Source organism: Schistocerca nitens, chromosome 2, assembly GCF_023898315.1.
Source record: "Schistocerca nitens isolate TAMUIC-IGC-003100 chromosome 2, iqSchNite1.1, whole genome shotgun sequence".
Taxonomy (NCBI): Eukaryota; Metazoa; Arthropoda; class Insecta; order Orthoptera; family Acrididae; genus Schistocerca; species Schistocerca nitens.
In genome coordinates, this window is record NC_064615.1 from 1,152,351,713 (window position 1) to 1,152,379,342 (window position 27,630).

The window sequence follows — 27,630 nt, forward strand, 5'->3', positions numbered from 1 at the left end:
ACGCAATTTGTGTGTTAATTCGTCAATGTGAGGGAGCGAGGGATGCAGTAAAGGAGGAATAATGCATCGGAAAAGAGATACTCGGAACCCCAAAAAAATCCTATCGTTTCCATAGAAGTATCTCGATTTAGAAGGACAATGCAGGGAATCCAGAGGATTTCATATGGACGCAAATTGTGTGTTAATTCGTCAATTTGAGGGAGCGAGGGATGCAGTAAAGGAGGAATAATGCATCGGAAAAGAGATACTCGGAACCCCAAAGAAAATCCTATCGTTTCCGTAGAAACGTATCTCGATTTAGAAGGACAATGCAGGGAATCCAGAGTATTTCATATGGACGCAAATTGTGTGTTAATTCGTCAATGTGAGGGTGCGAGGGATGCAGTAAAGGAGGAATAATGCTTCGGAAAAGAGATACTCGGAACCCCAAAGAAAATCCTATCGTTTCCGTAGAAACGTATCTCGATTTAGAAGGACAATGCAGGGAATCCAGAGTATTTCATATGGACGCAAATTGTGTGTTAATTCGTCAATGTGAGGGAGCGAGGGATGCAGTAAGGGAGGAATAATGTATCGGAAAAGAGATACTTGGAACCCCAAAGAAAATCTTATCGTTTCCGTAGAAACGTATCTCGATTTAGAAGGACAATGCAGGGAATCCAGAGTATTTCATATGGACGCAAATTGTGTGTTAATTCGTCAATGTGAGGGAGCGAGGGATGCAGTAAAGGAGGAATAATGCATCGGAAAAGAGATACTCGGAACCCCAAAGAAAATCCTATCGTTTCCGTAGAAACGCATCTCGATTTAGAAGGACAATGCAGGGAATCCAGAGTATTTCATATGGACCCCAATTGTGTGTTAATTCGTCAATGTGAGGGAGCGAGGGATGCAGTAAAGGAGGAATAATGCATCGGAAAAGAGATACTCGGAACCCCAAAGAAAATCCTATCGTTTCCGTAGAAACGAATCCCGATTTAGAAGGACAATGCAGGGAACCCAGAGTATTTCATATGGACGTAATTTGTGTGTTAATTCTTCAATGTGAGGGAGCGAGGGATGCAGTAAAGGAGGAATAATGCTTCGGAAAAGAGATACTCGGAACCCCAAAGAAAAAACTATCCTTTCCATAGAAACGTATCTCGATTTAGAAGGACAATGCAGGGAATCCAGAGTATTTCATATGGACGCAAATTGTGTGTTAATTCGTCAATGTGAGGGAGCGAGGGATGCAGTAAAGGAGGAATAATGCATCGGAAAAGAGATACTCGGAACCCCAAAGAAAATCCTATCGTTTCCGTAGAAACGTATTTCGATTTAGAAGGACAATGCGGGGAATCCAGAGTATTTCATATGGACGAATATTGTGTGTTAATTCGTCAATGTGAGGGAGCGAGGGATGCAGTAAAGGAGGAATAATGCATCGGAAAAGAGATACTCGGAACCCCAAAGAAAATCCTATCGTTTCCGTAGAAACGTATCTCGATTTAGAAGGACAATGCAGGGAATCCAGAGTATTTCATATGGACGCGAATTGTGTGTTAATTCGTCAATGTGAGGGAGCGAGGGATGCAGTAAAGGAGGAATAATGCTTCGGAAAAGAGATACTCGGAACCCCGAAGAAAATCCTATCGTTTCCGTAGAAACGAATCCCGATTTAGAAGGACAATGCAGGGATCCCAGAGTATTTCATATGGACGTAATTTGTGTGTTAATTCGTCAATGTGAGGGAGCGAGGGATGCAGTAAAGGAGGAATAATGCATCGGAAAAGAGATACTCGGAACCCCTAAGAAAAACCTATCGTTTCCATAGAAACGTATCTCGATTTAAAAGGACATTGCAGGGAATCCAGAGTATTTCATATGGACGCAAATTGTGTGTTAATTCGTCAATGTGAGGGAGCGAGGGATGCAGTAAAGGAGGAATAATGCATCGGAAAAGAGATACTCGGAACCCCAAAGAAAATCCTATCTTTTCCGTAGAAACGTATCTCGATTTAGAAGGACAATGCAGGGAATCCAGAGTATTTCATATGAACGCAAATTGTGTGTTAATTCGTCAATGTGAGGGAGCGAGGGATGCAGTAAAGGAGGAATAATGCATCGGAAAAGAGATACTCGGAACCCCAAAGAAAATCCTCTCGTTTCCGTAGAAACGTATCTCGATTTAGAAGGACAATGCAGGGAATCCAGAGTATTTCATATGGACGCAAATTGTGAGTTAATTCGTCAATGTGAGGGAGCGAGGGATGCAGTGAAGGAGGAATAATGCATCGGAAAAGAGATACTCGGAACCCCAAAGAAAATCCTATCGTTTCCGTAGAAACGTATCTCGATTTAGAAGGACAATGCAGGGAATCCAGAGTATTTCATATGGACGCAAATTGTGTGTTAATTCGTCAATGTGAGGGAGCGAGGGATGCTGTAAAAGAGGAATAATGCATCGGAAAAGAGATACTCGGAACCCCAAAGAAAATCCTAACGTTTCCGTAGAAACGAATCCCGATTTAGAAGGACAATGCAGGCAACCCAGAGTATTTCATATGGACGCAATTTGTGTGTTAATTCGTCAATGTGAGGGAGCGAGGGATGCAGTAAAGGAGGAATAATGCATCGGAAAAGAGATACTCGGAACCCCAAAAAAATCCTATCGTTTCCATAGAAACGTATCTCGATTTAGAAGGACAATGCAGGGAATCCAGAGGATTTCATATGGACGCAAATTGTGTGTTAATTCGTCAATTTGAGGGAGCGAGGGATGCAGTAAAGGAGGAATAATGCATCGGAAAAGAGATACTCGGAACCCCAAAGAAAATCCTATCGTTTCCGTAGAAACGTATCTCGATTTAGAAGGACAATGCAGGGAATCCAGAGTATTTCATATGGACACAAATTGTGTGTTACTTCGTCAATGTGAGGGAGCGAGGGATGCAGTAAAGGAGGAATAATTCATCGGAAAAGAGATACTCGGAACCCCAAAGAAAATCCTATCGTTTCCGTAGAAACGTATCTCGATTTAGAAGGACAATGCAGGGAATCCAGAGTATTTCATATGGACGCAAATTGTGTGTTAATTCGTCAATGTGACGGAGCGAGGGATGCAGTAAAGGAGGAATAATGCATCGGAAAAGAGATACTCGGAACCCCAAAGAAAATCCTCTCGTTTCCGTAGAAACGTATCTCGATTTAGAAGGACAATGCAGGGAATCCAGACTATTTCATATGGACGCAAATTGTGTGTTAATTCGTCAATGTGAGGGAGCGAGGGATGCAGTAAAGGAGGAATAATGCATCGGAAAAGAGATACTCGGAACCCCAAAGAAAATCCAATCGTTTCCGTAGAAACGTATCTCGATTTAGAAGGACAATGCAGGGAATCCAGAGTATTTAATATGGACGCAAATTGTGTGTTAATTCGTCAATGTGAGGGAGCGAGGGATGCAGTAAACGAGGATTAATGCATCGGAAAAGAGATACTCGGAACCCCAAAGCAAATCCTATCGTTTCCGTAGAAACGTATCTCGATTTAGAAGGACAATGCAGGGATTCCAGAGTATTTCATCTGGACGCAAATTGTGTGCTAATTCGTCAATGTGAGGGAGGGAGGGATGCAGTAAAGGAGGAATAATGCATCGGAAAAGAGATACTCGGAACCCCAAAGAAAATCCAATCGTTTCCGTAGAAACGTATCTCGATTTAGAAAGACAATGCGGGGAAACCAGAGTATTTCATATGGACGCAAATTGTGTTTTAATTCGTCAATGTGAGTGAGCGAGGGATGCAGTAAAGATGGAATAATGCATCGGAAACGAGATACTCGGAACCCCAAAGAAAATCCTATCGTTTCCGTAGAAACGTATCTCGATTTAGAAGGACAATGCAGGGAATCCAGAGTATTCCATATGGACGCAAAAATGTGTGTTAATTCGTTCATGTGAGGGATCGAGGGATGCACTAAAGGAGGAATAATGCATCGGATAAGCGATACACGGGACCCCAAAGAAAATCCTATCGTTTCCGTAGAAACGTAGCTCGATTTAGAAGGACAATGCAGGGAATCCAGAGTATTTCATATGGACGTAAATTGTGTGTTAATTCGTCAATGTGATGGAGCGAGAAATGCAGTAAAGGAGGAATAATGCATTGGAAAAGTGATACTCGGAACCCCAAAGAAAATCCTATCGTCTCCGTAGAAACGTATCTCGGTTTAGAAGGACAATGCAAGGAATGCAGAGTATATCATATGGACGCACATTGTCTGTTAATTCGTCAATGTGAGGGAGCGAGGGATGCAGTAAAGGAGGAATAATGCATCGGAAAAGAGATACTCGGAACCCCAAAGAAAATCCTATCGTTTCCGTAGAAACGTATCTCGATTTAGAAGGACAATGCAGGGAATCCAGTGTATTTCATATGGGCGCAAATTGTGTGTTAATTCCTCAATGTGAGGGAGCGAGGGATGCAGTAAAGGATTAATAATGCATCGGAAAAGAGATACTCGGAACCCCAAAGAATAACCTATCGTTTCCGTATAAACGTATCTCGATATAGAAGGACAATGGAGGGAATCCGGAGTATATCATATGGACGCAAATTGTCTGGTAATTCGTCAATGTGAGGGAGCGAGGGATGCAGTAAAGGAGGAATAATGCATCGGAAAAGAGATACTCGGAACCCCAAAGAAAATCCTGTCGTTTCCGTAGAAACGTATCTCGATTTACAAGGACAATGCAGGGAATCCAGAGTATTTCATATGGACGCAAATTGTGTGTTAAATCGTCAATGTCAGGGAGCGAGGGATGCAGTAAAGGAGGAATAATGCATCGGAAAAGAGATACTCGGAACCCCAAAGAAAATCCTTTCGTCACCGTAGAAACGTATCTCGATTTAGAAGGACAATGCAGGGAATCCAGAGTATTTTATATGGACGCAAATTGTGTGTTAATTCGTCAATGTGAGGAAGCAAGGGATGCAGTAAAGGAGGAATAATGCAGCGGAAAAGAGATACGCGGAACCCCAAAGAAAATCCTATCGTTTACGTAGAAACGTATCTCGATTTAGAAGGACAATGCAGGGAATCCAGAGTATTTCATATGGACGCAAATTGTGTGTTAATTCGTCAATGTGAGGGAGCGAGGTATGCAGTAAAGGAGGAATAATGCATCGGAAAAGAGATACTCGGAACCCCAAAGAAAATCCTATCGTTTCCGTAGAAACGTATCTAGATTTAGAAGGACAATGCAGGGAATCCACAGTATTTCATATGGCCGCAAATTGTGTGTTAATTCGTCAATGTGAGGGAGCGAGGGATGCAGTAAAGGAGGAATAATGCATCAGAAAAAGAGATACTCGGAACCCCAAAGAAAATCCTATCGTTTCCGTAGAAACGTATCTCGATTTAGAAGGACAATGCAGGGAATCCAGAGTATTTCATATGGACGCAAATTGTGTGTTAATTCGTCAATGTGAGGGAGCGAGGGATGCAGTAAAGGAGGAATAATGCATCGGAAAAGAGATACTCTGAACCCCAAAGAAAATCCGATCGTTTCCGTAGAAACGTATCTTGATTTAGAAGGACAATGCAGGGAATCCAGAGTATTTCATATGGACGCAAATTGTGTGTTAATTCGTCAATGTGAGGGAGCGAGGGATGCAGTAAAGGAGGAATAATGCATCGGAAAAGAGATACTCGACTCCCAAAAGAAAATCCTATCGTTTCTGAAGAAACGTATCTCGATTTAGAAAGATAATGCAGGGATCCCAGAGTATTTCATATGGGCGCAATTTGCTTGTTAATTCGGCAATGTGAATGAGCGAGGGATGCAGTAAAGGAGGAATAATGCATCGGAATAGAGATACTCGGAACCCCAAAGAAAATCCTGTCGTTTCCGTAGAAGCGAATCCCGATTTAGAAGGACAATGCAGGGAATCCAGAGTATTTCAAATGGACGCAAATTGTGTGTTAATTCGTCAATGTGAGGGAGCGAGGGATGCAGTAAAGGAGGAATAATGCATCGGAAAAGAGATACTCGGAACCCCAAAGAAAATCCTATCGTTTCCGTAGAAACGTATCTCGATTTAGAAGGACAATGCAGGGATTCCAGAGTATTTCATATGGACGCAAATTGTGTGTTAATTCGTCAATGTGAGTTAGCGAGGGATGCAGTAAAGGAGGAATAATGCATCGGAAAAGAGATACTCGGAACCCCAAAGAAAATCCTATCGTTTCCGTAGAAACGTATCTCGATTTAGAAGGACAATGCAGGGAATCCTGAGTATTTCATATGGACGCAAATTGTGTGTTAATTCGTCAATGTGAGGGAGCGAGGGATGCAGTAAAGGAGGAATAATGCATGGGAAAAGAGATACTCTGAACCCGAAAGAAAATCCTATCGTTTCCGTAGAAACGTATCTCGATTTAGGAGGACAACGCAGGGAATCCAGAGTATTTCATATGGACGCAAATTGTGTGTTAATTCGTCAATGTGAGGGAGCGAGGGATGCAGTAAAGGAGGAATAATGCATCGGAAAAGAGATACTCGGAACCCCAAAGAAAATCCTATCGTTTCCGCAGAAACGTATCTCGATTTAGAAGGACAATGCAGGGAATCCAGAGTATTTCATATGGACGCAAATTGTGTGTTAATTCGTCAATGTGAGGAAGCGAGGGATGCAGTAAAGGAGGAATAATGCATCGGAAAAGAGATACGCGGAACCCCAAAGAAAATCCTATCGTTTCCGTAGAAACGTATCTCGATTTAGAAGGACAATGCAGGGAATCCAGAGTATTTCATATGGACGCAAATTGTGAGTTAATTCGTCAATGTGAGGGAGCGAGGGATGCAGTAAAGGAGGAATAATGCTTCGGAAAAGAGATACTCGGAACCCCAAAGAAAAAACTATCCTTTCCATAGAAACGTATCTCGATTTAGAAGGACAATGCAGGGAATCCAGAGTATTTCATATGGACGCAAATTGTGTGTTAATTCGTCAATGTGAGGGAGCGAGGGATGCAGTAAAGGAGGAATAATGCATCGGAAAAGAGATACTCGGAACCCCAAAGAAAATCCTATCGTTTCCGTAGAAACGTATTTCGATTTAGAAGGACAATGCGGGGAATCCAGAGTATTTCATATGGACGAATATTGTGTGTTAATTCGTCAATGTGAGGGAGCGAGGGATGCAGTAAAGGAGGAATAATGCATCGGAAAAGAGATACTCGGAACCCCAAAGAAAATCCTATCGTTTCCGTAGAAACGTATCTCGATTTAGAAGGACAATGCAGGGAATCCAGAGTATTTCATATGGACGCAAATTGTGTGTTAATTCGTCAATGTGAGGGAGCGAGGGATGCAGTAAAGGAGGAATAATGCTTCGGAAAAGAGATACTCGGAACCCCGAAGAAAATCCTATCGTTTCCGTAGAAACGAATCCCGATTTAGAAGGACAATGCAGGGATCCCAGAGTATTTCATATGGACGTAATTTGTGTGTTAATTCGTCAATGTGAGGGAGCGAGGGATGCAGTAAAGGAGGAATAATGCATCGGAAAAGAGATACTCGGAACCCCTAAGAAAAACCTATCGTTTCCATAGAAACGTATCTCGATTTAAAAGGACATTGCAGGGAATCCAGAGTATTTCATATGGACGCAAATTGTGTGTTAATTCGTCAATGTGAGGGAGCGAGGGATGCAGTAAAGGAGGAATAATGCATCGGAAAAGAGATACTCGGAACCCCAAAGAAAATCCTATCGTTTCCGTAGAAACGTATCTCGATTTAGAAGGACAATGCAGGGAATCCAGAGTATTTCATATGAACGCAAATTGTGTGTTAATTCGTCAATGTGAGGGAGCGAGGGATGCAGTAAAGGAGGAATAATGCATCGGAAAAGAGATACTCGGAACCCCAAAGAAAATCCTCTCGTTTCCGTAGAAACGTATCTCGATTTAGAAGGACAATGCAGGGAATCCAGAGTATTTCATATGGACGCAAATTGTGAGTTAATTCGTCAATGTGAGGGAGCGAGGGATGCAGTGAAGGAGGAATAATGCATCGGAAAAGAGATACTCGGAACCCCAAAGAAAATCCTATCGTTTCCGTAGAAACGTATCTCGATTTAGAAGGACAATGCAGGGAATCCAGAGTATTTCATATGGACGCAAATTGTGTGTTAATTCGTCAATGTGAGGGAGCGAGGGATGCTGTAAAAGAGGAATAATGCATCGGAAAAGAGATACTCGGAACCCCAAAGAAAATCCTAACGTTTCCGTAGAAACGAATCCCGATTTAGAAGGACAATGCAGGCAACCCAGAGTATTTCATATGGACGCAATTTGTGTGTTAATTCGTCAATGTGAGGGAGCGAGGGATGCAGTAAAGGAGGAATAATGCATCGGAAAAGAGATACTCGGAACCCCAAAAAAATCCTATCGTTTCCATAGAAACGTATCTCGATTTAGAAGGACAATGCAGGGAATCCAGAGGATTTCATATGGACGCAAATTGTGTGTTAATTCGTCAATTTGAGGGAGCGAGGGATGCAGTAAAGGAGGAATAATGCATCGGAAAAGAGATACTCGGAACCCCAAAGAAAATCCTATCGTTTCCGTAGAAACGTATCTCGATTTAGAAGGACAATGCAGGGAATCCAGAGTATTTCATATGGACACAAATTGTGTGTTACTTCGTCAATGTGAGGGAGCGAGGGATGCAGTAAAGGAGGAATAATTCATCGGAAAAGAGATACTCGGAACCCCAAAGAAAATCCTATCGTTTCCGTAGAAACGTATCTCGATTTAGAAGGACAATGCAGGGAATCCAGAGTATTTCATATGGACGCAAATTGTGTGTTAATTCGTCAATGTGACGGAGCGAGGGATGCAGTAAAGGAGGAATAATGCATCGGAAAAGAGATACTCGGAACCCCAAAGAAAATCCTCTCGTTTCCGTAGAAACGTATCTCGATTTAGAAGGACAATGCAGGGAATCCAGACTATTTCATATGGACGCAAATTGTGTGTTAATTCGTCAATGTGAGGGAGCGAGGGATGCAGTAAAGGAGGAATAATGCATCGGAAAAGAGATACTCGGAACCCCAAAGAAAATCCAATCGTTTCCGTAGAAACGTATCTCGATTTAGAAGGACAATGCAGGGAATCCAGAGTATTTAATATGGACGCAAATTGTGTGTTAATTCGTCAATGTGAGGGAGCGAGGGATGCAGTAAACGAGGATTAATGCATCGGAAAAGAGATACTCGGAACCCCAAAGCAAATCCTATCGTTTCCGTAGAAACGTATCTCGATTTAGAAGGACAATGCAGGGATTCCAGAGTATTTCATCTGGACGCAAATTGTGTGCTAATTCGTCAATGTGAGGGAGGGAGGGATGCAGTAAAGGAGAAATAATGCATCGGAAAAGAGATACTCGGAACCCCAAAGAAAATCCTATCGTTTCCGTAGAAACGTATCTCGATTTAGAAAGACAATGCGGGGAAACCAGAGTATTTCATATGGACGCAAATTGTGTTTTAATTCGTCAATGTGAGTGAGCGAGGGATGCAGTAAAGATGGAATAATGCATCGGAAACGAGATACTCGGAACCCCAAAGAAAATCCTATCGTTTCCGTAGAAACGTATCTCGATTTAGAAGGACAATGCAGGGAATCCAGAGTATTCCATATGGACGCAAAAATGTGTGTTAATTCGTCCATGTGAGGGATCGAGGGATGCACTAAAGGAGGAATAATGCATCGGATAAGCGATACACGGGACCCCAAAGAAAATCCTATCGTTTCCGTAGAAACGTAGCTCGATTTAGAAGGACAATGCAGGGAATCCAGAGTATTTCATATGGACGTAAATTGTGTGTTAATTCGTCAATGTGATGGAGCGAGAAATGCAGTAAAGGAGGAATAATGCATTGGAAAAGTGATACTCGGAACCCCAAAGAAAATCCTATCGTCTCCGTAGAAACGTATCTCGGTTTAGAAGGACAATGCAAGGAATGCAGAGTATATCATATGGACGCACATTGTCTGTTAATTCGTCAATGTGAGGGAGCGAGGGATGCAGTAAAGGAGGAATAATGCATCGGAAAAGAGATACTCGGAACCCCAAAGAAAATCCTATCGTTTCCGTAGAAACGTATCTCGATTTAGAAGGACAATGCAGGGAATCCAGTGTATTTCATATGGGCGCAAATTGTGTGTTAATTCCTCAATGTGAGGGAGCGAGGGATGCAGTAAAGGATTAATAATGCATCGGAAAAGAGATACTCGGAACCCCAAAGAATAACCTATCGTTTCCGTAGAAACGTATCTCGATATAGAAGGACAATGGAGGGAATCCGGAGTATATCATATGGACGCAAATTGTCTGTTAATTCGTCAATGTGAGGGAGCGAGGGATGCAGTAAAGGAGGAATAATGCATCGGAAAAGAGATACTCGGAACCCCAAAGAAAATCCTGTCGTTTCCGTAGAAACGTATCTCGATTTACAAGGACAATGCAGGGAATCCAGAGTATTTCATATGGACGCAAATTGTGTGTTAAATCGTCAATGTCAGGGAGCGAGGGATGCAGTAAAGGAGGAATAATGCATCGGAAAAGAGATACTCGGAACCCCAAAGAAAATCCTTTCGTTACCGTAGAAACGTATCTCGATTTAGAAGGACAATGCAGGGAATCCAGAGTATTTTATATGGACGCAAATTGTGTGTTAATTCGTCAATGTGAGGAAGCAAGGGATGCAGTAAAGGAGGAATAATGCAGCGGAAAAGAGATACGCGGAACCCCAAAGAAAATCCTATCGTTTACGTAGAAACGTATCTCGATTTAGAAGGACAATGCAGGGAATCCAGAGTATTTCATATGGACGCAAATTGTGTGTTAATTCGTCAATGTGAGGGAGTGAGGTATGCAGTAAAGGAGGAATAATGCATCGGAAAAGAGATACTCGGAACCCCAAAGAAAATCCTATCGTTTCCGTAGAAACGTATCTAGATTTAGAAGGACAATGCAGGGAATCCACAGTATTTCATATGGCCGCAAATTGTGTGTTAATTCGTCAATGTGAGGGAGCGAGGGATGCAGTAAAGGAGGAATAATGCATCAGAAAAAGAGATACTCGGAACCCCAAAGAAAATCCTATCGTTTCCGTAGAAACGTATCTCGATTTAGAAGGACAATGCAGGGAATCCAGAGTATTTCATATGGACGCAAATTGTGTGTTAATTCGTCAATGTGAGGGAGCGAGGGATGCAGGAAAGGAGGAATAATGCATCGGAAAAGAGATACTCTGAACCCCAAAGAAAATCCGATCGTTTCCGTAGAAACGTATCTTGATTTAGAAGGACAATGCAGGGAATCCAGAGTATTTCATATGGACGCAAATTGTGTGTTAATTCGTCAATGTGAGGGAGCGAGGGATGCAGTAAAGGAGGAATAATGCATCGGAAAAGAGATACTCGACTCCCAAAAGAAAATCCTATCGTTTCTGAAGAAACGTATCTCGATTTAGAAAGATAATGCAGGGATCCCAGAGTATTTCATATGGGCGCAATTTGCTTGTTAATTCGGCAATGTGAATGAGCGAGGGATGCAGTAAAGGAGGAATAATGCATCGGAATAGAGATACTCGGAACCCCAAAGAAAATCCTGTCGTTTCCGTAGAAGCGAATCCCGATTTAGAAGGACAATGCAGGGAATCCAGAGTATTTCAAATGGACGCAAATTGTGTGTTAATTCGTCAATGTGAGGGAGCGAGGGATGCAGTGAAGGAGGAATAATGCATCGGAAAAGAGATACTCGGAACCCCAAAGAAAATCCTATCGATTCCGTAGAAACGTATCTCGATTTAGAAGGACAATGCAGGGATTCCAGAGTATTTCATATGGACGCAAATTGTGTGTTAATTCGTCAATGTGAGTTAGCGAGGGATGCAGTAAAGGAGGAATAATGCATCGGAAAAGAGATACTCGGAACCCCAAAGAAAATCCTATCGTTTCCGTAGAAACGTATCTCGATTTAGAAGGACAATGCAGGGAATCCTGAGTATTTCATATGGACGCAAATTGTGTGTTAATTCGTCAATGTGAGGGAGCGAGGGATGCAGTAAAGGAGGAATAATGCATGAGAAAAGAGATACTCTGAACCCGAAAGAAAATCCTATCGTTTCCGTAGAAACGTATCTCGATTTAGGAGGACAACGCAGGGAATCCAGAGTATTTCATATGGACGCAAATTGTGTGTTAATTCGTCAATGTGAGGGAGCGAGGGATGCAGTAAAGGAGGAATAATGCATCGGAAAAGAGATACTCGGAACCCCAAAGAAAATCCTATCGTTTCCGCAGAAACGTATCTCGATTTAGAAGGACAATGCAGGGAATCCAGAGTATTTCATATGGACGCAAATTGTGTGTTAATTCGTCAATGTGAGGAAGCGAGGGATGCAGTAAAGGAGGAATAATGCATCGGAAAAGAGATACGCGGAACCCCAAAGAAAATCCTATCGTTTCCGTAGAAACGTATCTCGATTTAGAAGGACAATGCAGGGAATCCAGAGTATTTCATATGGAAGCAAATTGTGTGTTAATTCGTCAATGTGAGGGAGCGAGGGATGCAGTAAAGGAGGAATAATGCATCGGAAAAGAGATACTCGACTCCCAAAAGAAAATCCTTTCGTTTCAGTAGAAACGTATCTCGATGTAGAAAGATAATGCAGGGATCCCAGAGTATTTCATATGGACGCAATTTGTGTGTTAATTCGGCAATGTGAGGGAGCGAGGGATGCAGTAAAGGAGGAATAATGCATCGGAAAAGAGATACTCGGAACCCCAAAGAAAATCCTGTCGTTTCCGTAGTAACGAATCCCGATTTAGAAGGACAATGCAGGGAATCCAGAGTATTTCATATGGACGCAAATTGTGTGTTAATTCGTCAATGTGAGGGAGCGAGGGATGCAGTAAAGGAGGAATAATGCATCGGAAAAGAGATACCCGAAACCCCAAAGAAAATCCTGTCGTTTCCGTAGAAACGTTTCTCGATTTAGAAGGACAATGCAGGGAATCCAGAGTATTTCATATGGACGCAAATTGTGTGTTAATTCGTCAATGTGAGGGAGCGAGGGATGCAGTAAAGGAGGAATAATGCATCGGAAAAGAGATACTCGGAACCCCAAAGAAAATCCTATCGTTTCCGTAGAAACGTATCTCGATTTAGAAGGACAATGCAGAGAATCCAGTGTATTTCATATGGGCGCAAATTGTGTGTTAATTCGTCAATGTGAGGGAGCGAGGGATGCAGTAAAGGATTAATAATGCATCGGAAAAGAGATACTCGGAACCCCAAAGAAAATCCTATCGTTTCCGTAGAAACGTATCTCGATTTAGAAGGACAATGCAGGGAATCCAGAGTATTTCATATGGACGCAAATTGTGTGTTAATTCGTCAGTGTGAGGGAGCGAGGGATGCAGTAAAGGAGGAATAATGCATCGGAAAAGAGATACTCGGAACCCCAAAGAAAATCCTATCGTTTCCATAGAAACGTATCTAGATTTAGAAGGACAATGCAGGGAATCCACAGTATTTCATATGGACGCAAATTGTGTGTTAATTCGTCAATGTGAGGGAGCGAGGGATGCAGTAAAGGAGGAATAATGCATCAGAAAAAGAGATACTCGGAACCCCAAAGAAAATCCTATCGTTTCCGTAGAAACGTATCTCGATTTAGAAGGACAATGCAGGGAATCCAGAGTATTTCAAATGGACGCAAATTGTGTGTTAATTCGTCAATGTGAGGGAGCGAGGGTTGCAGTAAAGGAGGAATGATGCATCGGAAAAGAGATACTCTGAACCCCAAAGAAAATCCTGTCGTTTCCGTAGAAACGTATCTTGATTTAGAAGGACAATGCAGGGAATCCAGAGTATTTCATATGGACGCAAATTGTGTGTTAATTCGTCAATGTGAGGGAGCGAGGGATGCAGTAAAGGAGGAATAATGCATCGGAAAAGAGATACTCGACTCCCAAAAGAAAATCCTATCGTTTCTGTAGAAACGTATCTCGATTTAGAAAGATAATGCCGGGATCCCAGAGTATTTTATATGGGCGCAATTTGCTTGTTAATTCGGCAATGTGAGGGAGCGAGGGATGCAGTAAAGGAGGAATAATGCATCGGAATAGAGATACTCGGAACCCCAAAGAAAATCCTGTCGTTTCCGTAGAAACGAATCCCGATTTAGAAGGACAATGCAGGGAATCCAGTGTATTTCAAATGGACGCAAATTGTGTGTTAATTCGTCAATGTGAGGGAGCGAGGGATGCAGTAAAGGAGGAATAATGCATCGGAAAAGACATACTCGGAACCCCAAAGAAAATCCTATCGTTTCCGTAGAAACGTATCTCGATTTAGAAGGACAATGCAGGGAATCCAGAGTATTTCATATGGACGCAAATTGTGTGTTAATTCGTCAATGTGAGTTAGCGAGGGATGCAGTAAAGGAGGAATAATGCATCGGAAAAGAGATACTCGGAACCCCAAAGAAAATCCTATCGTTTCCGTAGAAACGTATCTCGATTTAGAAGGACAATGCAGGGAATCCAGAGTATTTCATATGGACGCAAATTGTGTGTTAATTCGTCAATGTGAGGGAGCGAGGGATGCAGTAAAGGAGGAATAATGCATCGGAAAAGAGATACTCGGAACCCCAAAGAAAATCCTATCGTTTCCGTAGAAACGTATCTCGATTTAGGAGGACAATGCAGGGAATCCAGAGTATTTCATATGGACGCAAATTGTGTGTTAATTCGTCAATGTGAGGGAGCGAGGGATGCAGTAAAGGAGGAATAATGCATCGGAAAACAGATACTCGGAACCCCAAAGAAAATCCTATCGTTTCCGCAGAAACGTATCTCGATTTAGAAGGACAATGCAGGGAATCCAGAGTATTTCATATGGACGCAAATTGTGTGTTAATTCGTCAAAGTGAGGAAGCGAGCGATGCAGTAAAGGAGGAATAATGCATCGGAAAAGAGATACGCGGAACCCCAAAGAAAATCCTATCGTTTCCGTAGAAACGTATCTCGATTTAGAAGGACAATGCAGGGAATCCAGAGTATTTCATATGGACGCAAATTGTGGGTTAATTCGTCAATGTGAGGGAGCGAGGGATGCAGTAAAGGAGGAATAATGCATCGGAAAAGAGATACTCGGAACCCCAAAGAAAATCCTCTCGTTTCCGTAGAAACGTATCTCGATTTAGGGGGACAATGCAGGGAATCCAGAGTATTTCATATGGACGCAAATTGTGTGTTAATTCGTAAATGTGAGGGAGCGAGGGATGCAGTAAAGGAGGAATAATGCATCGGAAAAGAGATACTCGGAACCCCAAAGAAAATCCTATCGTTTCCGCAGAAACGTATCTCGATTTAGAAGGACAATGCAGGGAATCCAGAGTATTTCATATGGACGCAAATTGTGTGTTAATTCGTCAATGTGAGGAAGCGAGCGATGCAGTAAAGGAGGAATAATGCATCGGAAAAGAGATACGCGGAACCCCAAAGAAAATCCTATCGTTTCCGTAGAAACGTATCTCGATTTAGAAGGACAATGCAGGGAATCCAGAGTATTTCATATGGACGCAAATTGTGGGTTAATTCGTCAATGTGAGGGAGCGAGGGATGCAGTAAAGGAGGAATAATGCATCGGAAAAGAGATACTCGGAACCCCAAACAAAATGCTATCGTTTCCGTAGAAACGTATCTTGATTTAGAAGGACAATGCAGGGAATCCAGAGTATTTCATATGGACGCAAATTGTGTGTTAATTCGTCAATGTGAGGGAGCGAGGGATGCAGTAAAGGAGGAATAATGCATCAGAAAAAGAGATACCCGGAACCCCAAAGAAAATCCTATCGTTTCCGTAGAAACGTATCTCGATTTAGAAGGACAATGCAGGGAATCAAGAGTATTTCATATGGACGCAAATTGTGTGTTAATTCGTCAATGTGAGGGAGCGAGGGATGCAGTAAAGGAGGAATAATGCATCGGAAAAGAGATACTCGACTCCCAAAAGAAAATCCTTTCGTTTCTGTAGAAACGTATCTCGATGTAGAAAGATAATGCAGGGATCCCAGAGTATTTCATATGGACGCAATTTGTATGTTAATTCGGCAATGTGAGGGAGCGAGGGATGCAGTAAAGGAGGAATAATGCATCAGAAAAAGAGATACTCGGAACCCCAAAGAAAATCCTATCGTTTCCGTAGAAACGTATCTCGATTTAGAAGGACAATGCAGGGAATCCAGAGTATTTCATATGGACGCAAATTGTGTGTTAATTCGTCAATGTGAGGGAGCGAGGGATGCAGTAAAGGAGGAATAATGCATCGGAAAAGAGATACTCGACTACCAAAAGAAAATCCTTTCGTTTCTGTAGAAACGTATCTCGATGTAGAAAGATAATGCAGGGATCCCAGAGTATTTCATATGGACGCAATTTGTGTGTTAATTCGGCAATGTGAGGGAGCGAGGGATGCAGTAAAGGAGGAATAATGCTTCGGAAAAGAGATACTCGGAACCCCAAAGAAAATCCTGTCGTTTCCGTAGAAACGAATTCCGATTTAGAAGGACAATGCAGGGAATCCAGAGTATTTCATATGGACGCAAATTGTGTGTTAATTCGTCAATGTGAGGGAGCGAGGGATGCAGTAAAGGAGGAATAATGCATCGGAAAAGAGATACTCAGAACCCCAAAGAAAATCCTATCGTTTCCGTAGAAACGTATCTCGATGTAGATGGACAATGCAGGGAATCCAGAGTATTTCATATGGACGCAAATTGTGTGTTAATTCGTCAATGTGAGTTAGCGAGGGATGCAGTAAAGGAGGAATAATGCATCGGAAAAGAGATACTCGGAACCCCAAAGAAAATCCTGTCGTTTCCGTAGAAACGTATCTCGATTTAGAAGGACAATGCAGGGAATCCTGAGTATTTCATATGGACGCAAATTGTGTGTTAATTCGTCAATGTGTGGGAGCGAGGGATGCAGTAAAGGAGGAATAATGCATCGGAAAAGAGATACTCGGAACCCCAAAGAAAATCCTTTCGTTTCCGTAGAAACGTATCTCGATTTAGGAGGACAATGCAGGGAATCCAGAGTATTTCATATGGACGCAAATTGTGTGTTAATTCGTCAATGTGAGGGAGCGAGGGATGCAGTAAAGGAGGAATAATGCATCGGAAAAGAGATACTCGGAACCCCAAAGAAAATCCTATCGTTTCCGTAGAAACGTATCACGATTTAGAAGGACAATGCAGGGAATCCAGAGTATATCATATGGACGCAAATTGTGTGTTAATTCGTCAATGTGAGGGAGCGAGGGATGCAGTAAAGGAGGAATAATGCATCGGAAAAGAGATACTCGGAACCCCAAAGAAAATCCTATCGTTTCCGTAGAAACGTATCTCGATTTAGAAGGACAATGCAGGGAATCCAGAGTATTTCATATGGACGCAAATTGTGTGTTAATTCGTCAATGTGAGGGAGCGAGGGATGCAGTAAAGGAGGAATAATGCATCGGAAAAGAGATACTCGGAACCCCAAGGAAAATCCTACCGTTTCCGTAGAAACGTATCTCGATTTAGAAGGACAATGCAGGGAATCCAGAGTATTTCATATGGACGCAAATTGTGTGTTAATTCGTCAATGTGAGGGAGCGAGGGATGCAGTAAAGGAGGAATAATGCATCGGAAAAGAGATACTCTTAACCCCAAAGAAAATCCTATCGTATCCATAGAAGCGTATCTCGATTTAGAAGGACAATGCAGGGAATCCAGAGTATTTCATATGGACGCAAATTGTGTGTTAATTCGTCAAATTGAGGGAGCGAGGGATGCAGTAAAGGAGGAATAATGCATCGGAAAAGAGATAATCGGAATCCCAAAGAAAATCCTATCGTTCCCGTAGAAACAAATCCCGATTTAGAAGGACAATGCAGGGAATCCAGAGAATTTCATATGGACGCAAATTGTGTGTTAATTTGTCAATGTGAGGGAGCGAGGTATGCAGTAAATGAGGAATAATGCATCTGAAAAGAGATACACGGAACCCCAAAGAAAATCCTATCGTTTCCGTAGAAACATATCTCGATTTAGAAGCACAATGCAGGGAATCCAGAGTATTTCATATGGACGCCAATTGTGTGTTAATTCGTCAATGTGAGGGAGCGAGGGATGCAGTAAAGGAGGAATAATGCATCGGAAAAGAGATACTCGGAACCCCAAAGAAAATCCTATCGTTTCCGCAGAAACGTATCTCGATTTAGAAGGACAATGCAGGGAATTCAGAGTATTTCATATGGACGCCAATTGTGTGTTAATTCGTCAATGTGAGGGAGCGAGGGATGCAGTAAAGGAGGAATAATGCATCAGAAAAAGAGATACTCGGAACCCCAAAGAAAATCCTATCGTTTCCGTAGAAACGTATCTCGATTTAGAAGGACAATGCAGGGAATCCAGAGTATTTCATATGGACGCAAATTGTGTGTTAATTCGTCAATGTGAGGGATCGAACGATGCAGTAAAGGAGGAATAATGCATCGGAAAAGAGATACTCGACTCTCAAAAGAAAATCCTTTCGTTTCTGTAGAAACGTATCTCGATGTAGAAAGATAATGCAGGGATCCCAGAGTATTTCATATGGACGCAATTTGTGTGTTAATTCGGCAATGTGAGGGAGCGAGGGATGCAGTAAAGGAGGAATAATGCATCGGAAAAGAGATACTCGGAACCCCAAAGAAAATCCTGTCGTTTCCGTAGAAACGTATCTCGATTTAGAAGGACAATGCAGGGAATCCTGAGTATTTCGTATGGACGCAAATTGTGTGTTAATTCGTCAATGTGTGGGAGCGAGGGATGCAGTAAAGGAGGAATAATGCATCGGAAAAGAGATACTCGGAACCCCAAAGAAAATCCTATCGTTTCCGTAGAAACGTATCTCGATTTAGGAGGACAATGCAGGGAATCCAGAGTATTTCAAATGGACGCAAATTGTGTGTTAATTCGTCAATGTGAGGGAGCGAGGGATGCAGTAAAGGAGGAATAATGCATCGGAAAAGAGATACTCGGAACCCCAAAGAAAATCCTATCGTTTCCATAGAAACGTATCTCGATTTAGAAGGACAATGCAGGGAATCCAGAGTATATCATATGGACGCAAATTGTGTGTTAATTCGTCAATGTGAGGGAGCGAGGGATGCAGTAAAGGAGGAATAATGCATCGGAAAAGAGATACTCGGAACCCCAAAGAAAATCCTATCGTTTCCATTGAAACGTATCTCGATGTAGAAGGACAATGCAGGGAATCCAGAGTATTTCATATGGACGCAAATTGTGTGTTAATTCGTCAATGTGAGGGAGCGAGGGATGCAGTAAAGGAGGAATAATGCATCGGAAAAGAGATACTCGGAACCCCAAGGAAAATCCTACCGTTTCCGTAGAAACGTATCTCGATTTAGAAGGACAATGCAGTGAATCCAGAGTATTTCATATAGACGCAAATTGTGTGTTAATTCTTCAATGTGAGGGAGTGAGGGATGCAGTAAAGGAGGAATAATGCATCGGAAAAGAGATAGTCGGAACCCCAATGAAAATCCTATCGTTTCCGTAGAAACGTATCTCGATTTAGAAGGACAATGCAGGGAATCCAGAGTATTTCATATGGACACAAATTGTGTGTTAAATCGTCAATGTGAGGGAGCGAGGAATGCAGTAAAAGAGGGATAATGCATCGGAAAAGAGATACTCTTAACCCCAAAGAAAATCCTATCTTATCCGTAGAAACGTATCTCGATTTAGAAGGACAATGCGGGGAATCCAGAGTATTTCATATGGACGCAAATTGTGTGTTAATTCGTCAATGTGAGGGAGCGAGGGATGCAGTAAAGGAGGAATAATGCATCGGAAAAGAGATACTCTTAACCCCAAAGAAAATCCTATCGTTTCCATAGAAACGCATCTCGATTTAGAAGGACAATGCAGGGAATCCAGAGTATTTCATATGGACGCAAATTGTGTGTTAATTCGTCAATGTGAGGGAGCGAGGGATGCAGTAAAGGAGGAATAATGTATCGGAAAAGAGATACTTGGAAACCCAAAGAAAATCCTATCGTTTCCGTAGAAACGTATCTCGATTTAGAAGGACAATGCAGGGAATCCAGAGTATATCATATGGACGCAAATTGTGTGTTAATTCGTCAATGTGTGGGAGCGAGGGATGCAGTAAAGGAGGAATAATGCATCGGAAAAGAGATACTCGGAACCCCAAAGAAAATCCTATCGTTTCCGTAGAAACGTATCTCGATTTAGGAGGACAATGCAGGGAATCCAGAGTATTTCAAATGGACGCAAATTGTGTGTTAATTCGTCAATGTGAGGGAGCGAGGGATGCAGTAAAGGAGGAATAATGCATCGGAAAAGAGATACTCGGAACCCCAAAGAAAATCCTATCGTTTCCATAGAAACGTATCTCGATTTAGAAGGACAATGCAGGGAATCCAGAGTATATCATATGGACGCAAATTGTGTGTTAATTCGTCAATGTGAGGGAGCGAGGGATGCAGTAAAGGAGGAATAATGCATCGGAAAAGAGATACTCGGAACCCCAAAGAAAATCCTATCGTTTCCATTGAAACGTATCTCGATGTAGAAGGACAATGCAGGGAATCCAGAGTATTTCATATGGACGCAAATTGTGTGTTAATTCGTCAATGTGAGGGAGCGAGGGATGCAGTAAAGGAGGAATAATGCATCGGAAAAGAGATACTCGGAACCCCAAGGAAAATCCTACCGTTTCCGTAGAAACGTATCTCGATTTAGAAGGACAATGCAGTGAATCCAGAGTATTTCATATAGACGCAAATTGTGTGTTAATTCTTCAATGTGAGGGAGTGAGGGATGCAGTAAAGGAGGAATAATGCATCGGAAAAGAGATAGTCGGAACCCCAATGAAAATCCTATCGTTTCCGTAGAAACGTATCTCGATTTAGAAGGACAATGCAGGGAATCCAGAGTATTTCATATGGACACAAATTGTGTGTTAAATCGTCAATGTGAGGGAGCGAGGAATGCAGTAAAAGAGGGATAATGCATCGGAAAAGAGATACTCTTAACCCCAAAGAAAATCCTATCTTATCCGTAGAAACGTATCTCGATTTAGAAGGACAATGCGGGGAATCCAGAGTATTTCATATGGACGCAAATTGTGTGTTAATTCGTCAATGTGAGGGAGCGAGGGATGCAGTAAAGGAGGAATAATGCATCGGAAAAGAGATACTCTTAACCCCAAAGAAAATCCTATCGTTTCCATAGAAACGCATCTCGATTTAGAAGGACAATGCAGGGAATCCAGAGTATTTCATATGGACGCAAATTGTGTGTTAATTCGTCAATGTGAGGGAGCGAGGGATGCAGTAAAGGAGGAATAATGTATCGGAAAAGAGATACTTGGAAACCCAAAGAAAATCGTATCGTTTCCGTAGAAACGTATCTCGATTAGAAGGACAATGCAGGGAATCCAGAGTATTTCATATGGACGCAAATTGTGTGTTAATTCGTCAATGTGAGGGAGCGAAGGATGCAGCAAAGTAGGAATAATGCATCGGAAAAGAGATACTCGGAACCCCAAAGAAAATCCTATCGTTTCCGTAGAAACGTATCTCGATTTAGAATGACAATACAGGGAATCCAGAGTATTTCATATGGATGCAAATTGTGAGTTAATTCGTCTTTGTGAGTGAGCGAGGGATGCAGTAAAGGAGGAAAAATGCATCGGAAAAGAGATACTCGGAACCCCAAAGAAAATCCTATCGTTTCCGTAGAAACGAATCCCGATTTAGAAGGACAATGCAGGGAACCCAGAGTATTTCATATGGACTCAATTTGTGTGTTAATTCGTCAATGTGAGGGAGCGAGGGATGCAGTAAAGGAGGAATAATGCATCGGAAAAGAGATACTCGGAACCCCAAAGAAAATCCTATCGTTTCCGTAGAAACGTATCTCGATTTAGAAGGACAATGCAGGGAATCCAGAGTATTTCATATGGACGCCAATTGTGTGTTAATTCGTCAATGTGAGGGAGCGAGGGATGCAGTGAAGGAGCAATAATGCATCGGAAAAGAGATACTCGGAACCCCAAAGAAAATCCTATCGTTTCCGTAGAAACGTATCTCGATTTACAAGAACAATGCAGGGAATCCAAAGTATTTCATATGGACGCAAATTGAGCGTTAATTCGTCAATGTGAGGGAGCGAGGGATGCAGTAAAGGAGGAATAATGCATCGGAAAAGAGATACTCGGAACCCCAAAGAAAATCCTATCGTTTCCGTAGAAACGTATCTCGATTTAGAAGGACAATGCTGGGAATGCAGAGTATATCATATGGACGCAAATTGTGTGTTAATTCGTCTATGTGAGGGAGCGAGGGATGCAGTAAAGGAGGAATAATGCATCGGAAAAGAGATACTCGGAACCCCAAAGAAAATCCTATCGTTTCCGTAGAAACGTATCTCGATTTAGAAGGACAATGCAGGGAATCCAGAGTATTTCATATGGACGCAAATTGTGTGTTAATTCGTCAATGTGAGTGAGCGAGGGAAGCAGTAAAGGAGGAATAATGCATCGGAAAAGAGATACTCGGAACCCCAAGGAAAATCCTAGCGTTTCCGTAGAAACGTATCTCGACTTAGAAGGACAATGCAGTGAATCCAGAGTATTTCATATAGACGCAAATTGTGTGTTAATTCTTCAATGTGAGGGAGCGAGGGATGCAGTAAAGGAGGAATAATGCATCGGAAAAGAGATAGTCGGAACCTCAATGAAAATCCTATCGTTTCCGTAGAAACGTATCTCGATTTAGAAGGACAATGCAGGGAATCCAGAGTATTTCATATGGACGCAAATTGTGTGTTAATTCGTCAATGTGAGGGAGCAAGGGATGCAGTAAAGGAGGAATAATGCATCGGAAAAGAGATACTCTTAACCCCAAAGAAAATCCTATCGTTTCCATAGAAACGTATCTCGATTTAGAAGGACAGTGCAGGGAATCCAGAGTATTTCATATGGACGCAAATTGTGTGTTAATTCGTCAATGTGAGGGAGCGAGGGATGCAGTAAAGGAGGAATAATGCATCGGAAAAGAGATACTCGGAATCCCAAAGAAAATCCTATCTTTTCCGTAGAAACAAATCCCGATTTAGAAGGACAATGCAGGGAATCCAGAGTATTTCATATGGACGCAAATTGTGTGTTAATTCGTCAATGTGAGGGAGCGAGGGATGCAGCAAATGAGGAATAATGCATCGGAAAAGAGATACTCGGAACCCCAAAGAAAATCCTATCGTTTCCGTAGAAACGTATCTCGATTTAGAATGACAATACAGGGAATCCAGAGTATTTCATATGGATGCAAATTGTGTGTTAATTCGTCAATGTGAGTGAGCGAGGGATGCAGTAAAGGAGGAAAAATGCATCGGAAAAGAGATACTCGGAACCCCAAAGAAAATCCTATCGTTTCCGCAGAAACGAATCCCGATTTAGGAGGACAATGCAGGGAACCCAGAGTATTTCATATGGACGCAAATTGTGTGTTAATTCGTCAATGTGAGGGAGCGAGGGATGCAGTAAAGGAGGAATAATGCATCGGAAAAGAGATACTCGGAACCCCAAAGAAAATCCTATCGTTTCCGTAGAAACGTATCTCGATTTAGAAGGACAATGCAGGGATCCCAGAGTATTTCATATGGACGCAATTTGTGTGTTAATTCGGCAATGTGAGGGAGCGAGGGATGCAGTAAAGGAGGAATAATGCATCGGAAAAGAGATACTCGGAACCCCAAAGAAAATCCTGTCGTTTCCGTAGAAACGAATCCCGATTTAGAAGGACAATGCAGGGAATCCAGAGTATTTCATATGGACGCAAATTGTGTGTTAATTCGTCAATGTGAGGGAGCGAGGGATGCAGTAAAGGAGGAAAAATGCATCGGAAAAGAGATACTCGGAACCCCAAAGAAAATCCTATCGTTTCCGTAGAAACGAATCCCGATTTAGAAGGACAATGCAGGGAACCCAGAGTATTTCATATGGACTCAATTTGTGTGTTAATTCGTCAATGTGAGGGAGCGAGGGATGCAGTAAAGGAGGAATAATGCATCGGAAAAGAGATACTCGGAACCCCAAAGAAAATCCTATCGTTTCCGTAGAAACGTATCTCGATTTAGAAGGACAATGCATTGAATCCAGAGTATTTCATATGGACGCCAATTGTGTGTTAATTCGTCAATGTGAGGGAGCGAGGGATGCAGTGAAGGAGCAATAATGCATCGGAAAAGAGATACTCGGAACCCCAAAGAAAATCCTATCGTTTCCGTAGAAACGTATCTCGATTTACAAGAACAATGCAGGGAATCCAAAGTATTTCATATGGACGCAAATTGAGTGTTAATTCGTCAATGTGAGGGAGCGAGGGATGCAGTAAAGGAGGAATAATGCATCGGAAAAGAGATACTCGGAACCCCAAAGAAAATCCTATCGTTTCCGTAGAAACGTATCTCGATTTAGAAGGACAATGCTGGGAATCCAGAGTATATCATATGGACGCAAATTGTGTGTTAATTCGTCTATGTGAGGGAGCGAGGGATGCAGTAAAGGAGGAATAATGCATCGGAAAAGAGATACTCGGAACCCCAAAGAAAATCCTATCGTTTCCGTAGAAACGTATCTCGATTTAGAAGGACAATGCAGGGAATCCAGAGTATTTCATATGGACGCAAATTGTGTGTTAATTCGTCAATGTGAGTGAGCGAGGGAAGCAGTAAAGGAGGAATAATGCATCGGAAAAGAGATACTCGGAACCCCAAGGAAAATCCTAGCGTTTCCGTAGAAACGTATCTCGACTTAGAAGGACAATGCAGTGAATCCAGAGTATTTCATATAGACGCAAATTGTGTGTTAATTCTTCAATGTGAGGGAGCGAGGGATGCAGTAAAGGAGGAATAATGCATCGGAAAAGAGATAGTCGGAACCCCAATGAAAATCCTATCGTTTCCGTAGAAACGTATCTCGATTTAGAAGGACAATGCAGGGAATCCAGAGTATTTCATATGGACGCAAATTGTGTGTTAATTCGTCAATGTGAGGGAGCGAGGGATGCAGTAAAGGAGGAATAATGCATCGGAAAAGAGATACTCTTAACCCCAAAGAAAATCCTATCGTTTCCATAGAAACGTATCTCGATTTAGAAGGACAGTGCAGGGAATCCAGAGTATTTCATATGGACGCAAATTGTGTGTTAATTCGTCAATGTGAGGGAGCGAGGGATGCAGTAAAGGAGGAATAATGCATCGGAAAAGAGATACTCGGAATCCCAAAGAAAATCCTATCTTTTCCGTAGAAACAAATCCCGATTTAGAAGGACAATGCAGGGAATCCAGAGTATTTCATATGGACGCAAATTGTGTGTTAATTCGTCAATGTGAGGGAGCGAGGGATGCAGCAAATGAGGAATAATGCATCGGAAAAGAGATACTCGGAACCCCAAAGAAAATCCTATCGTTTCCGTAGAAACGTATCTCGATTTAGAATGACAATACAGGGAATCCAGAGTATTTCATATGGATGCAAATTGTGTGTTAATTCGTCAATGTGAGTGAGCGAGGGATGCAGTAAAGGAGGAAAAATGCATCGGAAAAGAGATACTCGGAACCCCAAAGAAAATCCTATCGTTTCCGCAGAAACGAATCCCGATTTAGGAGGACAATGCAGGGAACCCAGAGTATTTCATATGGACGCAAATTGTGTGTTAATTCGTCAATGTGAGGGAGCGAGGGATGCAGTAAAGGAGGAATAATGCATCGGAAAAGAGATACTCGGAACCCCAAAGAAAATCCTATCGTTTCCGTAGAAACGTATCTCGATTTAGAAGGACAATGCAGGGATCCCAGAGTATTTCATATGGACGCAATTTGTGTGTTAATTCGGCAATGTGAGGGAGCGAGGGATGCAGTAAAGGAGGAATAATGCATCGGAAAAGAGATACTCGGAACCCCAAAGAAAATCCTGTCGTTTCCGTAGAAACGAATCCCGATTTAGAAGGACAATGCAGGGAATCCAGAGTATTTCATATGGACGCAAATTGTGTGTTAATTCGTCAATGTGAGGGAGCGAGGGATGCAGTAAAGGAGGAATAATGCATCGGAAAAGAGATACTCGGAACCCCAAAGAAAATCCTATCGTTTCCGTAGAAACGTATCTCGATGTAGATGGACAATGCAGGGAATCCAGAGTATTTCATATGGACGCAAATTGTGTGTTAATTCGTCAATGTGAGTTAGCGAGAGATGCAGTAAAGGAGGAATAATGCATCGGAAAAGAGATACTCGGAACCCCAAAGAAAATCCTGTCGTTTCCGTAGAAACGTATCTCGATTTAGAAGGACAATGCAGGGAATCCAGAGTATTTCATATGGACGCAAATTGTGTGTTAATTCGTCAATGTGAGTGAGCGAGGGATGCAGTAAAGGAGGAATAATGCATCGGTAAAGAGATACTCGGAACCCCAAGGAAAATCCTAGCGTTTCCGTAGAAACGTATCTCGACTTAGAAGGACAATGCAGTGAATCCAGAGTATTTCATATAGACGCAAATTGTGTGTTAATTCGTCAATGTGAGGGAGCGAGGGATGCAGTAAAGGAGGAATAATGCATCGGAAAAGAGATACTCTTAACCCCAAAGAAAATCCTATCGTTTCCATAGAAACGTATCTCGATTTAGAAGGACAGTGCAGGGAATCCAGGGTATTTCATATGGACGCAAATTGTGTGTTAATTCGTCAATGTGAGGGAGCGAGGGATGCAGTAAAGCAGGAATAATGCATCGGAAAAGAGATACTCGGAATCCCAAAGAAAATCCTATCTTTTCCGTAGAAACAAATCCCGATTTAGAAGGACAATGCAGGGAATCCAGAGTATTTCATATGGACGCAAATTGTGTGTTAATTCGTCAATGTGAGGGAGCGAGGGATGCAGCAAATGAGGAATAATGCATCGGAAAAGAGATACTCGGAACCCCAAAGAAAATCCTATCGTTTCCGTAGAAACGTATCTCGATTTAGAATGACAATACAGGGAATCCAGAGTATTTCATATGGATGCAAATTGTGTGTTAATTCGTCAATGTGAGTGAGCGAGGGATGCAGTAAAGGAGGAAAAATGCATCGGAAAAGAGATACTCGGAACCCCAAAGAAAATCCTATCGTTTCCGCAGAAACGAATCCCGATTTAGAAGGACAATGCAGGGAACCCAGAGTATTTCATATGGACTCAATTTGTGTGTTAATTCGTCAATGTGACGGAGCGAGGGATGCAGTAAAGGAGGAATAATGCATCGGAAAAGAGATACTCGGAACCCCAAAGAAAATCCTATCGTTTCCATAGAAACGTATCTCGATTTCGAAGGACAATGCAGGGAATCCAGAGTATTTCATATGGACGCAAATTGTGTGTTAATTCGTCAATGTGAGGGAGCGAGGGATACAGTAAAGGAGGAATAATGCATCGGAAAAGAGAACTCGGAACC